The sequence below is a fragment of the Entelurus aequoreus genome, linkage group LG13 (genome assembly GCF_033978785.1).
Source record: "Entelurus aequoreus isolate RoL-2023_Sb linkage group LG13, RoL_Eaeq_v1.1, whole genome shotgun sequence".
NCBI lineage: Eukaryota > Metazoa > Chordata > Actinopteri > Syngnathiformes > Syngnathidae > Entelurus > Entelurus aequoreus.
In genome coordinates, this window is record NC_084743.1 from 37,102,054 (window position 1) to 37,116,363 (window position 14,310).

General features: G+C 40.9%; 1 long non-coding RNA gene across 1 annotated transcript; it reads left to right on the plus strand.

The window, feature by feature from the left end:
• The first annotated feature begins 5,845 nt into the window (after positions 1-5,845).
• Positions 5,846-7,431, plus strand: LOC133663377 (uncharacterized). Its single transcript, XR_009828297.1, has 3 exons — positions 5,846-6,741; positions 6,846-7,033; positions 7,127-7,431. It is a non-coding gene; the product is annotated as an uncharacterized LOC133663377 (long non-coding RNA).
• The last annotated feature ends 6,879 nt before the right edge of the window (positions 7,432-14,310 follow it).

Consider the following 14,310-nt stretch of genomic DNA (forward strand, 5'->3'; position numbering starts at 1 on the left):
ACGTTACTTCTTTCATACTATGCTGTTTGAGGATGTCTGAAAATGAATCAAGAAAAATGTCTTTAGCTGTGGTCGGTCGGTATACTACAATTACCTTGAAATACATTTCTGAGGAAAATGTAATTTTGATTTCAACATACTCAAATTGATCTACTTTTAATGTTTTCCCTTTCATAAATCATAATTCCTCCCCCCTTTGTCACTCGATCTGTCTTTTCTGTAATCTTGTCCCCCGGGACATCAATTAGAACGAAAGTTGTTGTGGGTTTTAACCATGTCTCTGATAGACAAGGTATCCCAGATTAGAGTCTGACAGTAACTGCTGGATTTGTTCAGTATGTTTCCTGTGGTAGAAAGTTTAATAATGCGGACACGTTTGTTACTGAATACTTTCTACAGACTTCTGTCTCTCTGCGACTTTGTGTATGTAATAAACAACTACAATTATTTGATATGCTTAAATTTTGTTTTAGCTCAGCTGTTGTGTAGCTGCTAGCTCCTTGTAGCCTACAGCAGGAATGTCCAAATTGCAACCAATAGCTATGTTTTTAACAGACAACCGAAATAATTGAAAATGTGGTATTAGCGTATCGGTTCAATCAGCGGCAACTACGCCCTGTTTTATCATTTGACCTAAATTTTTGGTTTCGTAGGCAGGACAGAGGGAACAATGTGGTTCATTAGTTGTCCATCTTATACCATTCTAATTGTTGTAAGGATAGTTCACATGAGCGGCCATACCTTGAGTCCCACCATATATAAGAGTCGTCTAATTGGTGATCATACACTTTGGCGGTTTGGGTGGCAGGACACACGGACGCACCTCAGTCAGCAAGTGCTAGGACAGTTGGAGCAGTCCCCGTCTTCCATTCGTTCCTGGGAGGCGTCCCTATTAGTTGTCCGCTGATGTCGTGCTGTCAGGCAACATCAGGAAGTTCCTTCTGTGCGGTATTGAATTGTCAGGGCACAGTTTGTAAGCAGGTCATTACAAGGTGTGTGCAGGTTGACCACAAAGGAATGCTTCAAAGATTGTGTTGAACATTGTCCGTTGACACTTATGTCCAGCAGGGGTCTGTTTGTATCCTGCTGTTCGTCCTGCTGTCACACCTGTATTTTTTGTGAGCATGTTCTGGCTACAACTTTGGCGCTTGTCTTGTTCAGAGAAGCTGGCAGTCCCCCGGCTGCACATCCTTTCCACCCTCGCTTGACCTAGCACAACCGTGGCTACCACCCAAGTCCGTCTGTATGGTTTTACGTTTTGTTGAGGTTTTTTTTTTTTTTTTTTTTTTTTCTTTATATGCGTCACACAGAATTTACCAGCACAGTTAAAAGTAAATGCAATAGACAACTATTTTTCTCATCCAGAAGCACAGCTGTATCATATCAGAACCTTAATAATAAGAACAACATTCATCATTCACTCTTAGATGGACAAATAGTCAAGTTTAAGGAGGGTATTCTGGACTTCCCTGCTTAGGCTGCTGCCCCCGCGATCCAACCTCCGAGAGCGGAATAAGATACTTAAATGGATAAATCATTCACTCATATGTTTTCTGTACATAAACTTTGTCTACTTTCTCACACGCACACACATTTTAGACAATTTCCAGACTTTTACAGATAGCGGGGGTGCGAAAAAAGCGTGAGGGGAGAGGTTGATTTTTTTTCAGAGGGGAATTAAAACAGATAAGAAACCAGGTGCTACACAAATGTTATTACAATATGCAGATATATATATATAAATAAATTAAAAAAAAAAAACATTTTTATCCCACAAACCACTCCCCCCTGGTCCGGACCAATATAAACAACTAATGCACGCGTGCTTTTGTGGAATCGGCCGTCTCATTAACACACACACGCAGGTCATTCTTACTCATATAACGGCGTTTAGCGGAGCATACCCTGCTTTTCCTTCCTGACCAACACGGATAACAGCCTAAGGCGCTGTAGAATCACCAGGAATCACCCCCCAATCCTACAGTACATCGTGTCTGGTCAGTCCATATAGTTTCACCAAGGCTCTATCATATGGAGCCCTTACTCTATCCATCTATACTGCAGCAAATTTCCAAATTTGTGACAACTTGGCTCAGTTGATCTCCTTTACCGGAGTCACTGAACGATCACCTTATATCAGGCTTTTTACCCGGCTGCAGCTTCCACATAGACAGATACGTAGGACCTTCATAGACGTCATAAATTTGTGTGGGCCAAATGTCACACCAGTTTAGCCAAACTTGCCTTAAATTTCGCTGTGTCCAACTCCGGCTAACCTAATGTACTTGCAGAAAGAAGCATCCTCTGCCAGCAACGACAGAGGATGAAGAGGTTAAGAGAAATTTTTCGTCTCACATAGTCTATGCTTCTACACTCCAAACCACCAAAATTCTATCAACAATCCCCTTATGTTAAAAACAAGAAATCACAAGTTTTCAACAAACACACAGACAAATGATCACATATAAAACAACTCAATCCAACCATAATTTACCCCAGTCCAGGTTGTTTTTGGAGAACCTGACTAAACCTATCTTTTATCAAAAATAGATTCAGCAATTAGTCTTATCGATCCGGCTCTCTCCAGGCAGAAAATGTTTACACTTTAAGCAAAACGCTTACCTTGTTATGCGCGCGTGCAGCACACTGTCTGCCTGACTGAGAGAGTGAGAGCGGCTGTCGACCTGTAGCTTCTAAACCATCCTGTTCGTGACGCCAATTTGTGTAGTGGATTGTCCGAAGCTTAAAAAGTAGTTTAGTACAACAAATTTATTTACCCATTATCAAAAGTGCAGGTTGAATTGAGTTGGCCGTGCAGACAAACCACAAGTTACTCCGGAGCAAACAAGACACACACAAGCCAAAATCACCCCCGAGTTCCGGTCTTCTGCCATTTTTTATATGTCTGTTGTGCGTCATCGTTCCTTATCGAGTGCGTCAAATGTCTTGTTTGCTTTTCCTATCTGTTCCATAACAACTCGAATCCTTTAGACAGTCAACACATTCTGTGGACAGGTTGGCACGACTTAATATTCACTTTTGTCCCACAACTGGTCCATTCAATGGCACAAAATACAAGAGTATTGAAAATGAGCGGACATTCTTAAAAGACAAGAAATATAGGTCAAAAGGTCAGAAATTCTACTACATTACAGTGGGCTCAAACAGGTTGTATTCCCTCCACTACATCACTGCCTGAAGTATTTTCTCTATACATGGATAGTATACATTCTACCCTTGTGTTGTGTTCTGGTGACTGATTTAAAAGTTTTATCTCTAAAAAATGTAGTTAATTGATCAGCCTGACCTAAAATTCCATGACTTTGTCCAAGGATGTAATGGGGGTATGCTTGTTTTCCTTTTAGTATGATAATTAGAGCCATTATTCCATTTACATTTACATTGATGGAATTTGGACACTTTTGTCCAAAGCGACTTATCAGGCAGACACTATTGTCTACCCTCAGCAGTTGGTCCACCACCTGTTGCTGATGTGATGCCACGCAACAGATTCCAATCCCTGTTGACGTCATTACATTTTGTAAACAACATGACAGTACCTGAGACGGAAAAGAAAGACAAACTATGGAAACTCAGACTCTGGCTTGATTCATTCAGAGAGAAATGCCTGCAGGTGGTACCAGAAGAGCACAACTCTGTGGATGAGATGATGATGCTGCAGACACTGCAATACAGGATACACCAACACACAATGCAGAAAGTGTGATGTTCGCTTTTGTTTTACAGACGACAGGGACTGTTTTTAGGACTTTCACCACCAATGAAAGTCTTCATGACCAATGTCATGAAAAGAAAAAAAGAGAGGGAAAAAGTGTTTTTTAAGAGTTTTATCTTGTTTCATTTTTTTTATATTTGTAATAGATGACTTCATAAAAATATAACTGTGTGATTATTAATAATGGTATATACTGTTATGGGGATAAGTAAGCAATCAACCCTGCAAATGAACCCTTAGTTGTTCAGACAACGTGAGTACAAATACAGAAATTCTGCTCCCATCAAAGCCCAATGTTGCAATATTAAAAATTTCTCTAAAAACATACATTAAAAAAATGTTTTAACTCTTCAATTTCTGCATCAAATGCCTCCCACAACAACATCTGAAAGGTCAAATCTTTTTTTTTCCCTTGGCCTCAGTCTGGACCCCCTCTCCAGGGGCCCAGGCTTAGACTGAATCCCCCCCCAGCGTTTACCTGTTTTTCATCTTTTTTATAAGGGGCGCCAGAAGTTGGTAGACCCAACAGCGATTCTGTTCTGTCTCCTTGTAATGTCTGTCTGCTCTTGAATGGGATTGTGCTGAAAATCTTAATTTCCCCTCGGGTATTAATAAAGTATTTCTTATTTCTGATTAAGTGCCACATGACACAAGTGTCATTACAACATGTTTGCTGAACTGATGGTCATTTCAATGTTTTTACTCTTCTTGTTATGTACGTTAGGAGTGGAAGGAGATGACACCACGAAGAAACTCATGTTACCAGGTTTATTGTAACCTTTGATGATTGTGTGGGAGGTGTATGTTACTCTATGTGTTGGTTGCAGGACTAAGTGTGAAATTAACCATGTAAATAATACAAGAGGATGTTGTACGCGCGTGGTGGATGAATTCTTCGTCAGTCCAAGAGGGCGAGGCACAAAGGAAGTCCGGGGACAGGAGAGGGCAGGAGAGAAGAGACAAGGTCCGAGTCCAGGCAAAGGTCGCAGATCGAGGGAGGCAGTCCAAAATCCGGATGGAGGTCGAGGTACAGAGCTCGGGCACACAGAACAAGGCGGGTAATGCGAGGGAGACAAGGGACATGAGTCAAAAAGACAAAAGGACACAGAGAACAAGGGTGAGGACAACAAGCGGGAAGCCAGAGATGTAAAGCTTACTACTGAGAGTTAACGACGTTCCGGCGTGGGTTCCAAGGAGTGACTGGTCTTTATGATGTCCTCCTGATTGCTGCCAGGTGCGCTGATAGCTGACAGTCTGCAGCTGTGGCGAAGCGTAGGCGTGAGGCGCTTGGCGCATGCGGGGGCGTGTCCTGGCATGCTGCCAGACAGAGTGGGGATCTTGCTGCGGGAGGATTTTGGGTTCGAAGCCGCGCCGTGACACTTCTATTTTGTTTGTCTTGCTTGCACTGTATTGCCGGTCCTAGATGCTTCTACATGTTATGTATTACACAACATCAATGTTAAGGATGGTAAGTATTTTGGAATGAATATCTCCTGTAAATGATTGTCAACATAAAGTTTTGTTCTTGTTGGATTGATCTATTCAGTGTATGTTCACCCATGAGTTCTCAAATTTCTGCAATTACATTGTTCCATTCTCCTAAAAGTACACTGTATAAGCCAGTGATCCTCAACAGGCGGACCACGGTCCATGTCCGGACCCATCGACGTGTCCGTCCGGACCCAGCACGAATTATAGTAAAAAAATAAAAAATAAAAATGTTTTATAATTATAATTATTATTAAAAAATATAATAATTGTATTTATCTTTGAGTTATCGCTAGCGCAAGTCAACGTTCTTTGCTGTTTTTAGTCAAATATCTCAGCGTTTTGTTTACACTTCTCCGTGTCTCACTCACTCCGTCTCTCTCTCTCTCTTTCTAGAGAGACGGAGTGAGAGCGAGAGAACGCCACTCTGATTGGCTGCAGAATCAGCCAATCAGATATGGGTTGTCATATCTATCACAACGACGCGCTGATAGGCTGTTACCACCTGGGTCATACAGCGCTCATGCCACATGCATGGAACCTTTCGCTGCAGGCAACAGTTGTCTCATATCACTACTGCGCTAACGGTTCACTCGTCAGTCACTGAATGTGAATCAAATCACAATGGCATGCTCCAAGTTGGCTCAGGCTGGTCAAAGAAAGGTGGACAGGGAAAACCGACGTTTCAAGGAAGAATGGACAGAGCAATATGTTTTCATCCTACCTACTGGCCATCACACCTTTTGTGCCAAAGTTCAAAGTCTTGGTTTCAACCCCAAGAGCCCAATTCTCCCATTGAGCAGCTGTGTTTTACACAATGGGGATGTACTGTACCATAGTTATATTTGCACATGAATGAGATCTGTTGAGGTCATTTGTTTACCAGGGATAGGAGGGTTGTGTTTAAAAGTATTTATTTTTTGTTAAAACTGAAAGTTGTATTTAAGTTCTTATTTATTTTTGTTTCAAAGAAAATCTTTCATGTATTTTATTGGATATTAATTTTATTTTTGTTAATTTTAAGAAAATGTTAAACTACTACCTACCTCCTGCTTCTATATAAGCTTGGCCGATAATAAACGGACCCAGCCTGTTTCAAAATAACATTTGTGGACCTTCAAGATTTGTACTTGAGGACCCCTGATATAAGCTAAAAACATGGATGCAAACAATATATTTATTCGCCCTGGGTAGTTGTTTACAATTTTCATTCTCTGTGAGTTTGCATTCCTGCGATAGGTACTCAACAATTGTTGATTTCACATTACTGATGGATGTGATAGAAATTCAATGAACTGCTTTGACCAAACAACATTATATGGTGCGTTTTTGGAGGTTCTTGTTTTGCGATGACCAAACTAATACAACTTTTTTTATTGTGCAGATAATTGTCCGTGATCGGATTTGTCATCAATATGGACGCACTGATGCTGATGATTCCAGAACTGCTCCAAGTATATCGCTATGTGCTCACCTACAGGTTAATCCAGGATCCCATGGAGCTCAATTTAATTGAGGTAGGGTTGATGATGTTTTAACTATATAACATTCTGAAAACAATTTATGTCTTTAAATGCTATGTCTTGGGTGTAACTCGTATTGTTTATTTTTTTCATGTAAGGCTGTCACGGCGCAGGCTCAAACTCGCTTTTCCCCGGCACCTGCGCTGGCAGCGCGCCGAGACACACCCCTGCTCGCGCTGGCCAGGGCGATCAGCAATCTGCACACCTGGGACTGATGAGGGCAAGCGGTATAAAGGACCAGTGGACCCAAGGATCCTGGCGGGAACTTAGTTCTCTATGGTGTAGCGTAAGCCGACACAAGCTTTATGCTCTCTTTTGCTCTCTCCGTGTTTCTTCCCCGTACTTGATCTGTCCCCTCTCTTCTCCCTTGTGCCCGCAGTGTTTTCCTTCCGTCGCCTTGGTTTCGAGCTGTGTGTTTTGCTCCCTTGGACTTCCTCCCCCTGGATCTCGACTGCCTTCCTGGATCTCGACCCCCTCGCATGGACATGGACTCTGACGCCTCTCTCTCTCGCCCTGGATCATTTGCCTGCTCCACGGACTGCCCCTCCTGCTTTGTCCCTCCTCTCGCTTGACTCAGCACTTGGTAACACACACTTCAGCTAACCATACACAGCCACACACACACTCTTTGGTTTTGTCACACACACCATTCTACAGATTTAGTTAGTATTGTTTATTATTATATATATATATTCATTATATATATAATAAATCATAGAACATTATAGCCCCCAGGTGTCTGTCTCGTCAACTCCATCTAGCAATATTTAACAAAGTCGGCTGGAACAACAATACAGCTTTATCACCGATTCTGTTCATAACTTTTATGGACAGAATTTCTAGGCACAGTCAGGGCGTTGAGGGTATCTGGTTTGGTGGCTGCAGGATTAGGTCTCTGCTTTTTGCAGATGATGTGGTCCTGATGGCTTCATCTGGCCAAGATCTTCAGCTCTCACTGGATCGGTTCGCAGCCAAGTGTGAAGCGACTGGGATGAGAATCAGCACCTCCAAGTCCGAGTCCATGGTTTTCGCCCGGAAAAGGGTGGAGTACCATCTCCGGGTTGGGGAGGAGATCTTGCCCCAAGTGGAGGAGTTCAAGTACCTCGGAGTCTTGTTCACGAGTGAGGGAAGAGAAGATCGTGCGATCGACAGGCGGATCGGTGCGGCGTCTTCAGTAATGCGGACGCTGTATCTATCCGTTGTGGTGAAGTAGGAGCTGAGCCGGATGGCAAAGCTCTCAATTTACCGGTCGATCTACATTCCCATCCTCACCTATGGTCATGAGCTTTGGGTTATGACCAAAAGGACAAGATCACGAGTACACGCGGCCATAATGAGCTTCATCTGCCGGGTGGCGGGGCTCTCCCTTAGAGGTAGGGTGAGAAGCTCTGTCATCCGGGAGGAGCTCAAAGTAAAGCCGGTGCTCCTCCACATCGAGAGGAGCCAGATGAGGTGGTTCAGCATCTGGTCAGGATGCCACCCGAACGCCTCCCTAGGGAGGTGTTTCGGGCACGTCCGACCGGTAGGAGGCCACGGGGAAGACCCAGGACACGTTGGGAAGACTATGTCTCCTGGCTGGCCTGGGAACGCCTCTGGATCCCCCAGGAAGAGTTGGACGAAGTGGCTGGGGAGAGGGAAGTCTGGGCTTCCCTGCTTAGGCTGCTGCCCCCGCGACCCGACCTCGGATAAGCGGAAGAAGATGGACGGATGGATGGATGGAGTTTGCATGTTCTCCCTGTGACTGCGTGGGTTCCGTCCGGATACTCCGGCTTCCTCCCACCTTCAAAGACAAGCACCTGGGGATAGGTTGATTGGCAACACTAAATTGGCTCTAGTGTGTGAAAGTGTGAATGTTGTCTGTGTTGGCCCTGTGATGAGTTGGCAACTTGTACCTGCCTTCTGCCCGAGTGCAGCTGAGATAGGCTCCAGCACCCCCGTGACCCCAAGAGGGACAAGCGGGAGAAAATGGATGGATGGATGGATGGATAACTACATTATGTAAGTGCCCTTCCAGAAAATGACTGTGCAATTTTGCTAGTGCTAAGATATGCAAAATGCTTTGTTGATAACCCCCTAAATCATTGTACATATTTGGTATAATTAATGAGAATTTTTTAGGGAATCCTACAGTGAGTTTAATAGTATTCTGTAGACAGATCAAAAAGGTATTACCACAATAATCCAGTAGTGTCCTCGATTGATGACCCCCAAAATGTATTCATACATCAGTGGGTTGAGCTGAAGGATAATACAACATATTAAACAAGTTCACTGATATATTTTGAACAAAGGACAATAAAATGAGAGAAAATGTTCCACCTCGATTTTTGGCGAGAGTGACAAACGGTAGAAAATTAATGGATGGATGTCTTGGAAGACGTTTCGCCTCTCATCCGAGTAGGCTTCATCAGTTCATGCTCATAGACTTAGATTGGTCAGATCTAGTCTGGACTTTATAAATATTACTAGGAATCAATTTTTGGCAGCAGCAAAGTAATAATAATGATAATAATAATAATACATTTTATTTGGTATAGCGCTTTTCAGAGTACTCAAAGACGCTTTACAGGATAAAAAATTAAAATATAAAGCAGTTCAAAGTAATAATATAAAATACAGGTAATATAAAAGCAGTACATTGTAAAATACATAATAATACTGGACATTTGGGTCCAATAAGCCCAAATAGCAAAGAGAAATAAAAAAAGCATGTAAAAAAAACAGCTTGGGCCTTAAGAGGTTAAGTAGTAAAACCTTAAAGTTGCATCTTAAGTGCACAGGAAACCAGTGCAGGTGAGCCAGTATAGGCGTAATATGATCAAACTTTCTTGTTCTTGTCAAAAGTTTAGCAGCCGCATTTTGTACCAACTGTAATCTTTTAATGCTAGACATGGGGAGACCCGAAAATAATATGTTACAGTAGTCGAGACAAGACGTAACGAACGCATGAATAATGATCTCAGCGTCGGTGGTGGACAAAATGGGACGCATTTTAGCGATATTACGGAGATGAAAGAAGGCTGTTTTAGTAACACTCTTAATGTGTGACTCAAATGAGAGAGTTGTGTCAAAGATAATACCGAGATTCTTTATCGAGTCGCTTTGTGTAATTGTTTTGTTGTCAAATGTTAAGAGGTATTATTAAATTATTAAATCATAACATTAACCAAATCTGTTTACTTCGCCAACAACTTTATTAAAATCACCTCAACTGTACTCTGGATCCCAGCGTATTTGATTAGGAATCAGGGGTCATTCAAATTGGAACTAACTCAGCAACCACCAGGAGTGTGCTCGCAACAATCATATTGTAACTGATAATACAGCGTCTTAAGTTTCTTCTTGTCTTTAAAAAAAAAAACTAGTGACGACTATGTTTCTAACTTCATTCAGGGGTCTTTGAATGCACCATAGTTATGTGCAATGAGATGAAAAAGTGAAACTTGTACGTAACTTTCTACTGCCATCGATAGATTTATTATATTTTACCTTTTTTCTATCACCTAAACCTTGTTGCAAAATGTTGGTGGCTAAGTGTGAACTTTGATGATGTTATGACGTCTGTGTTGAGTGACGTGTTTCATGCTGGGTTTATGCCATCCAGTCGTAAAGAACTATGTTGCCTTTTGATAGGAGATGTAGGCAGTCAGACATTCTTAATTTGATTCAAACACCCTTATTATTGAGAACCTTCACGGCTATATATATATATATATATATATATATATATATATATATATATATATATATATATATATATATATATATATATATATATATATATATATATATATATATATATATATATATATACGGTATTTATTTATTTCATAACTTACATATTTATATAAAATAAAAAAAAATCTTCAAACTTTAAAAAAGCCCATGGGCACCCTTTGGCTTGCGGCCCCAGTATGGTGCTGCGTTGCAACAAAAACACTGGTGTTTACTTGAAGTAACCTTTTGACAAGCGGAGGACGGTGACATTAGGCCCATGTGCGCACGTGTAGCTGAGCAGCGCCAAACACAATGGGAGGAACAAGCGACTAGATAGTGTAACAACCTTGTTAATGTTTATGTTAATAATGATGTCCAGAGTTCCTATGTTGGTAAACACACCGGGCTCTAAAGGTTATTGTGGGGAAGAATGAGGAAGTGTTAATGTGTCTGTGCAATTAGAAGAGAAAGAGATGTGTATGCAAAAGGGAAGATTTGTTCTGAAATGTTGTCCATTGTTGGCTTAAGGTTGGCATACAAAAGTTTAAAAGAGCATCAGACTCTGGGTGACTGTCTGGACGCTACATTATCTTTTTTTTTTTTTTTTTTCATTTAAAAAGCATAATACATGTTACAATTGTGCTGTTGGGGGAATACTTTTATTTTAATTTATTTCAATGAGTGATGAATCTGACATGTTTCACAATACGGGTTTTAAAATTTTTAGGTACAAGCTGATTTTTCTACATTTCCTACAATGCATTGCCGCTGGCTATATTAGCAGGCTTCGTTTGTAAACACGCTCATTGTTGCTGATCCTTCATCTTGTGATACTGATAATGCTGACGACGTGATGCCTTGACAACACGATGTTCACTCGGTGTAAACAGATAAACACAAATGTCACCAACCCATCCACAAACATGACTGCCTTCGCTCTCAAGGCTCTAATAGTTTTGAAAGTCCTTCAAAGTGTAAAATGGGTCGGGTTGTAAAATGTGATAGTTCACAAAGTCCGGGTATGAAACGTAAGAAAGGATGATGTGTTCTCTGCTACACTCATACCTGTCAAACTGGTACAGATCCTTACATTACGGCTGTTTTTTCTCCTTATGACAACAGAGGGACTTTTAATCCAAAGACTCACACTATTTCTCCCTTGTATCACAGCTGATGCAATGTTAGTCCGGATGAGAAAAGTGAGTAAGTAACAATAACGACAATTCAATTAAAACAACAGGGGCTACATCAAAAAAAGGATACAAAGTGGATTAAAAATTACAGTTAAAAGGTGCATTAACTAAAAGCTTTACTAAAAAGAGAAGTTTTCAAATGTTTCTTAAAAGTCTCAAAACAGCCAAGATCACGGAGGGAATGGTGCAAGTTGTTCCAGAGTCTGGGAGCTATAGCCTGGAATGCCGGGTCTCCACAGGTTTTAATATTAGTTTTTGGGATCTTTAGAAAACCCTGGCCTGAAGACCGGAGGCTGCGCTCTAAAGAGTAGGGGCATATCAAGTCAGCGATGTACTGAGGTGCCCCACCATGCAACGCATGGAAATTCAGGATTACAATCTTAAACTCAATGCGGAGTACAGTATCCAATACAACTATTGTGAAAAGTTATTTGACCAAGCACATCAAGTTATTGCAAAGTGAGGCTGTCTTTTATTTAGACTGATTTCGACTTACAAAATTGTTATGTTTCCCGTGAAAACATGTAGGACAATCATTTGATTATTCACAAATACGTCTTTAATGCCGTTAGGTAGGACATCAGCTAATGACAGACTATATATATATATACATCAGCTAATGACAGACTATATATATATATATATATATATATATATATATATATATATATCTATATATATATATATATATATATATATATATATATATATATATAGATATATATATATATATATATATATATATATATATATATATATATATAACTAAAGCAGTCACCCACACACTTGATCCTAGCGTGCTATCTAGTGGCTCCATTATGTACAACAACTATCACCACAAAAATGTTCTTAATTACCTGAAATGAAATAATCTGAACAAACAGGAATTTGTCAGAGCACGTCATCATTTGGTGGAGTGCAGCAATCCATGCTCGCCTTTGCTGTTCACTTTTCTTTTCAGTCGCTTTTGTCTGTCCAGAATTCCGCTTGGGAATTTGATAAAAGCTAGTAATACCTTTCCCACTTCGATTGTGGCAGTTGACAATCGCGGACATCCTCAACATTATCAGTGTCACTGGGTGAATGATCAGCAACAATAAGCATGTTTATAAAGAAAGCTATTTAATATAGCCAACGAAAATGCATTGGTGGGAAATGTAGAAAAAACTGCAGCCCTCTATAGTTCAGGGGCCGTACTTATCAAGCTTCTTAGAGTGCCATTTTACACTTAAGTCCTGAACATTTGCGAAATTTAGTCCTACTCTCAAACTTAAGAATAAAAGCTTTTTATCAACGTTCTTAAGTCTAAGAATCACTCCTACTCTCCACGATATTTAAGAGACCTTCAGAGGTGTCTTAAGTGGTTAGGAGTTGCCAGCAGGGGATGGCACTGAGGCGAGAGACGTGCGCGAACGTTCATCTTTGTTTGATGACGAGCAGCTGATCAAACGGTATCGTTTAGACAGAGCAGGTATTATTTTTGTCACAGATTTAATAATTTTCCATTCCTTGTTGATTTCTGCATGTGGCTGCAGTGGGCTAGTATATATAAAGCCACCCACACCAGTTTCAAATTAGTTGCCTAATTAATGAATTGGAAAGAACATGTTATGAGAGTAGCGTATGTGTGTGGCACACACATACGCTAGGTTACAGCATGTGAGGTGAGTGACGTCAGTGAGTGTGTGGGCGAGAGAAGAGAGGGAGCGGTAGCGTGAGTGCGGGCGGGGACTAGTTTGTTTTGTGTTGGATTGGCTGTGTGCAAGCAATCAATAAAGCAAGATTTGCAACTAATCGCCGGACTCATCATTCACTCTAAAGTCGTCCGCTGTGGAGACCCACTGCCGGGTAAAGTGAAGGGTGTTGCCCCGAGCATACATCCTGGAGAAGTGTCTCCCCTGCCTCTTTGTTACGGTCTGGGAGCAGGAAGCAGGAAAGGTGCAACAAAAAGGAAATATTTATTTTTGATTCATTGCCAATATTGTTTGTTTGTTTTGTATTATTTTGTAGTTTATTGTCAAAATATACACTCCCATTGTCCACTTAAATATTTCTAAGATATTTCTTTATTCTTAGACAAGGGATTCCCTTCCGTGATTGGTCATTTCTATGGACACAGAAATGACGTCACCTAAAATTCCGTTTACGGCACATAGTAATGTTGTAAATCAGCTCTGAGTGTGACACTTAAGATTCAGTCCTACACTTCGCTGAAAGTGTGAGTAAGACACTTGATAACTAACTTTTAAGTGCAGCTTTCAGCGAAGAATTTATTTACTCTTAAGTCAACTCTTAGCAGACTTCTTAGGAGTAATTCTAAGAAGCTTGATAAGTACGGCCCCAGAAATATTACATGACTCTAGCCTTTCAATATGGCCGCCGGCAATGCATTTTGGGATACTTTACCAAAAAGCCGAAGCCCTCTACCACCAATGTGATCTGTTTTTATTTACTTACTGAGATATATTTACATATTTTTCCATTAATTTACTTTCTTCCACAAGGGAAGTAAACTATCCATCCATTTTCTACTGCTTGTCCCTCTCGAGCATATCCCAAACTAAATTTAAAAAATCCTAACCTGCATGTTTATGATGAGCCTAAGCTAGTAGGGGCAAACTGTCAGACTATTGTCAGGGTGTCAGTAACGACG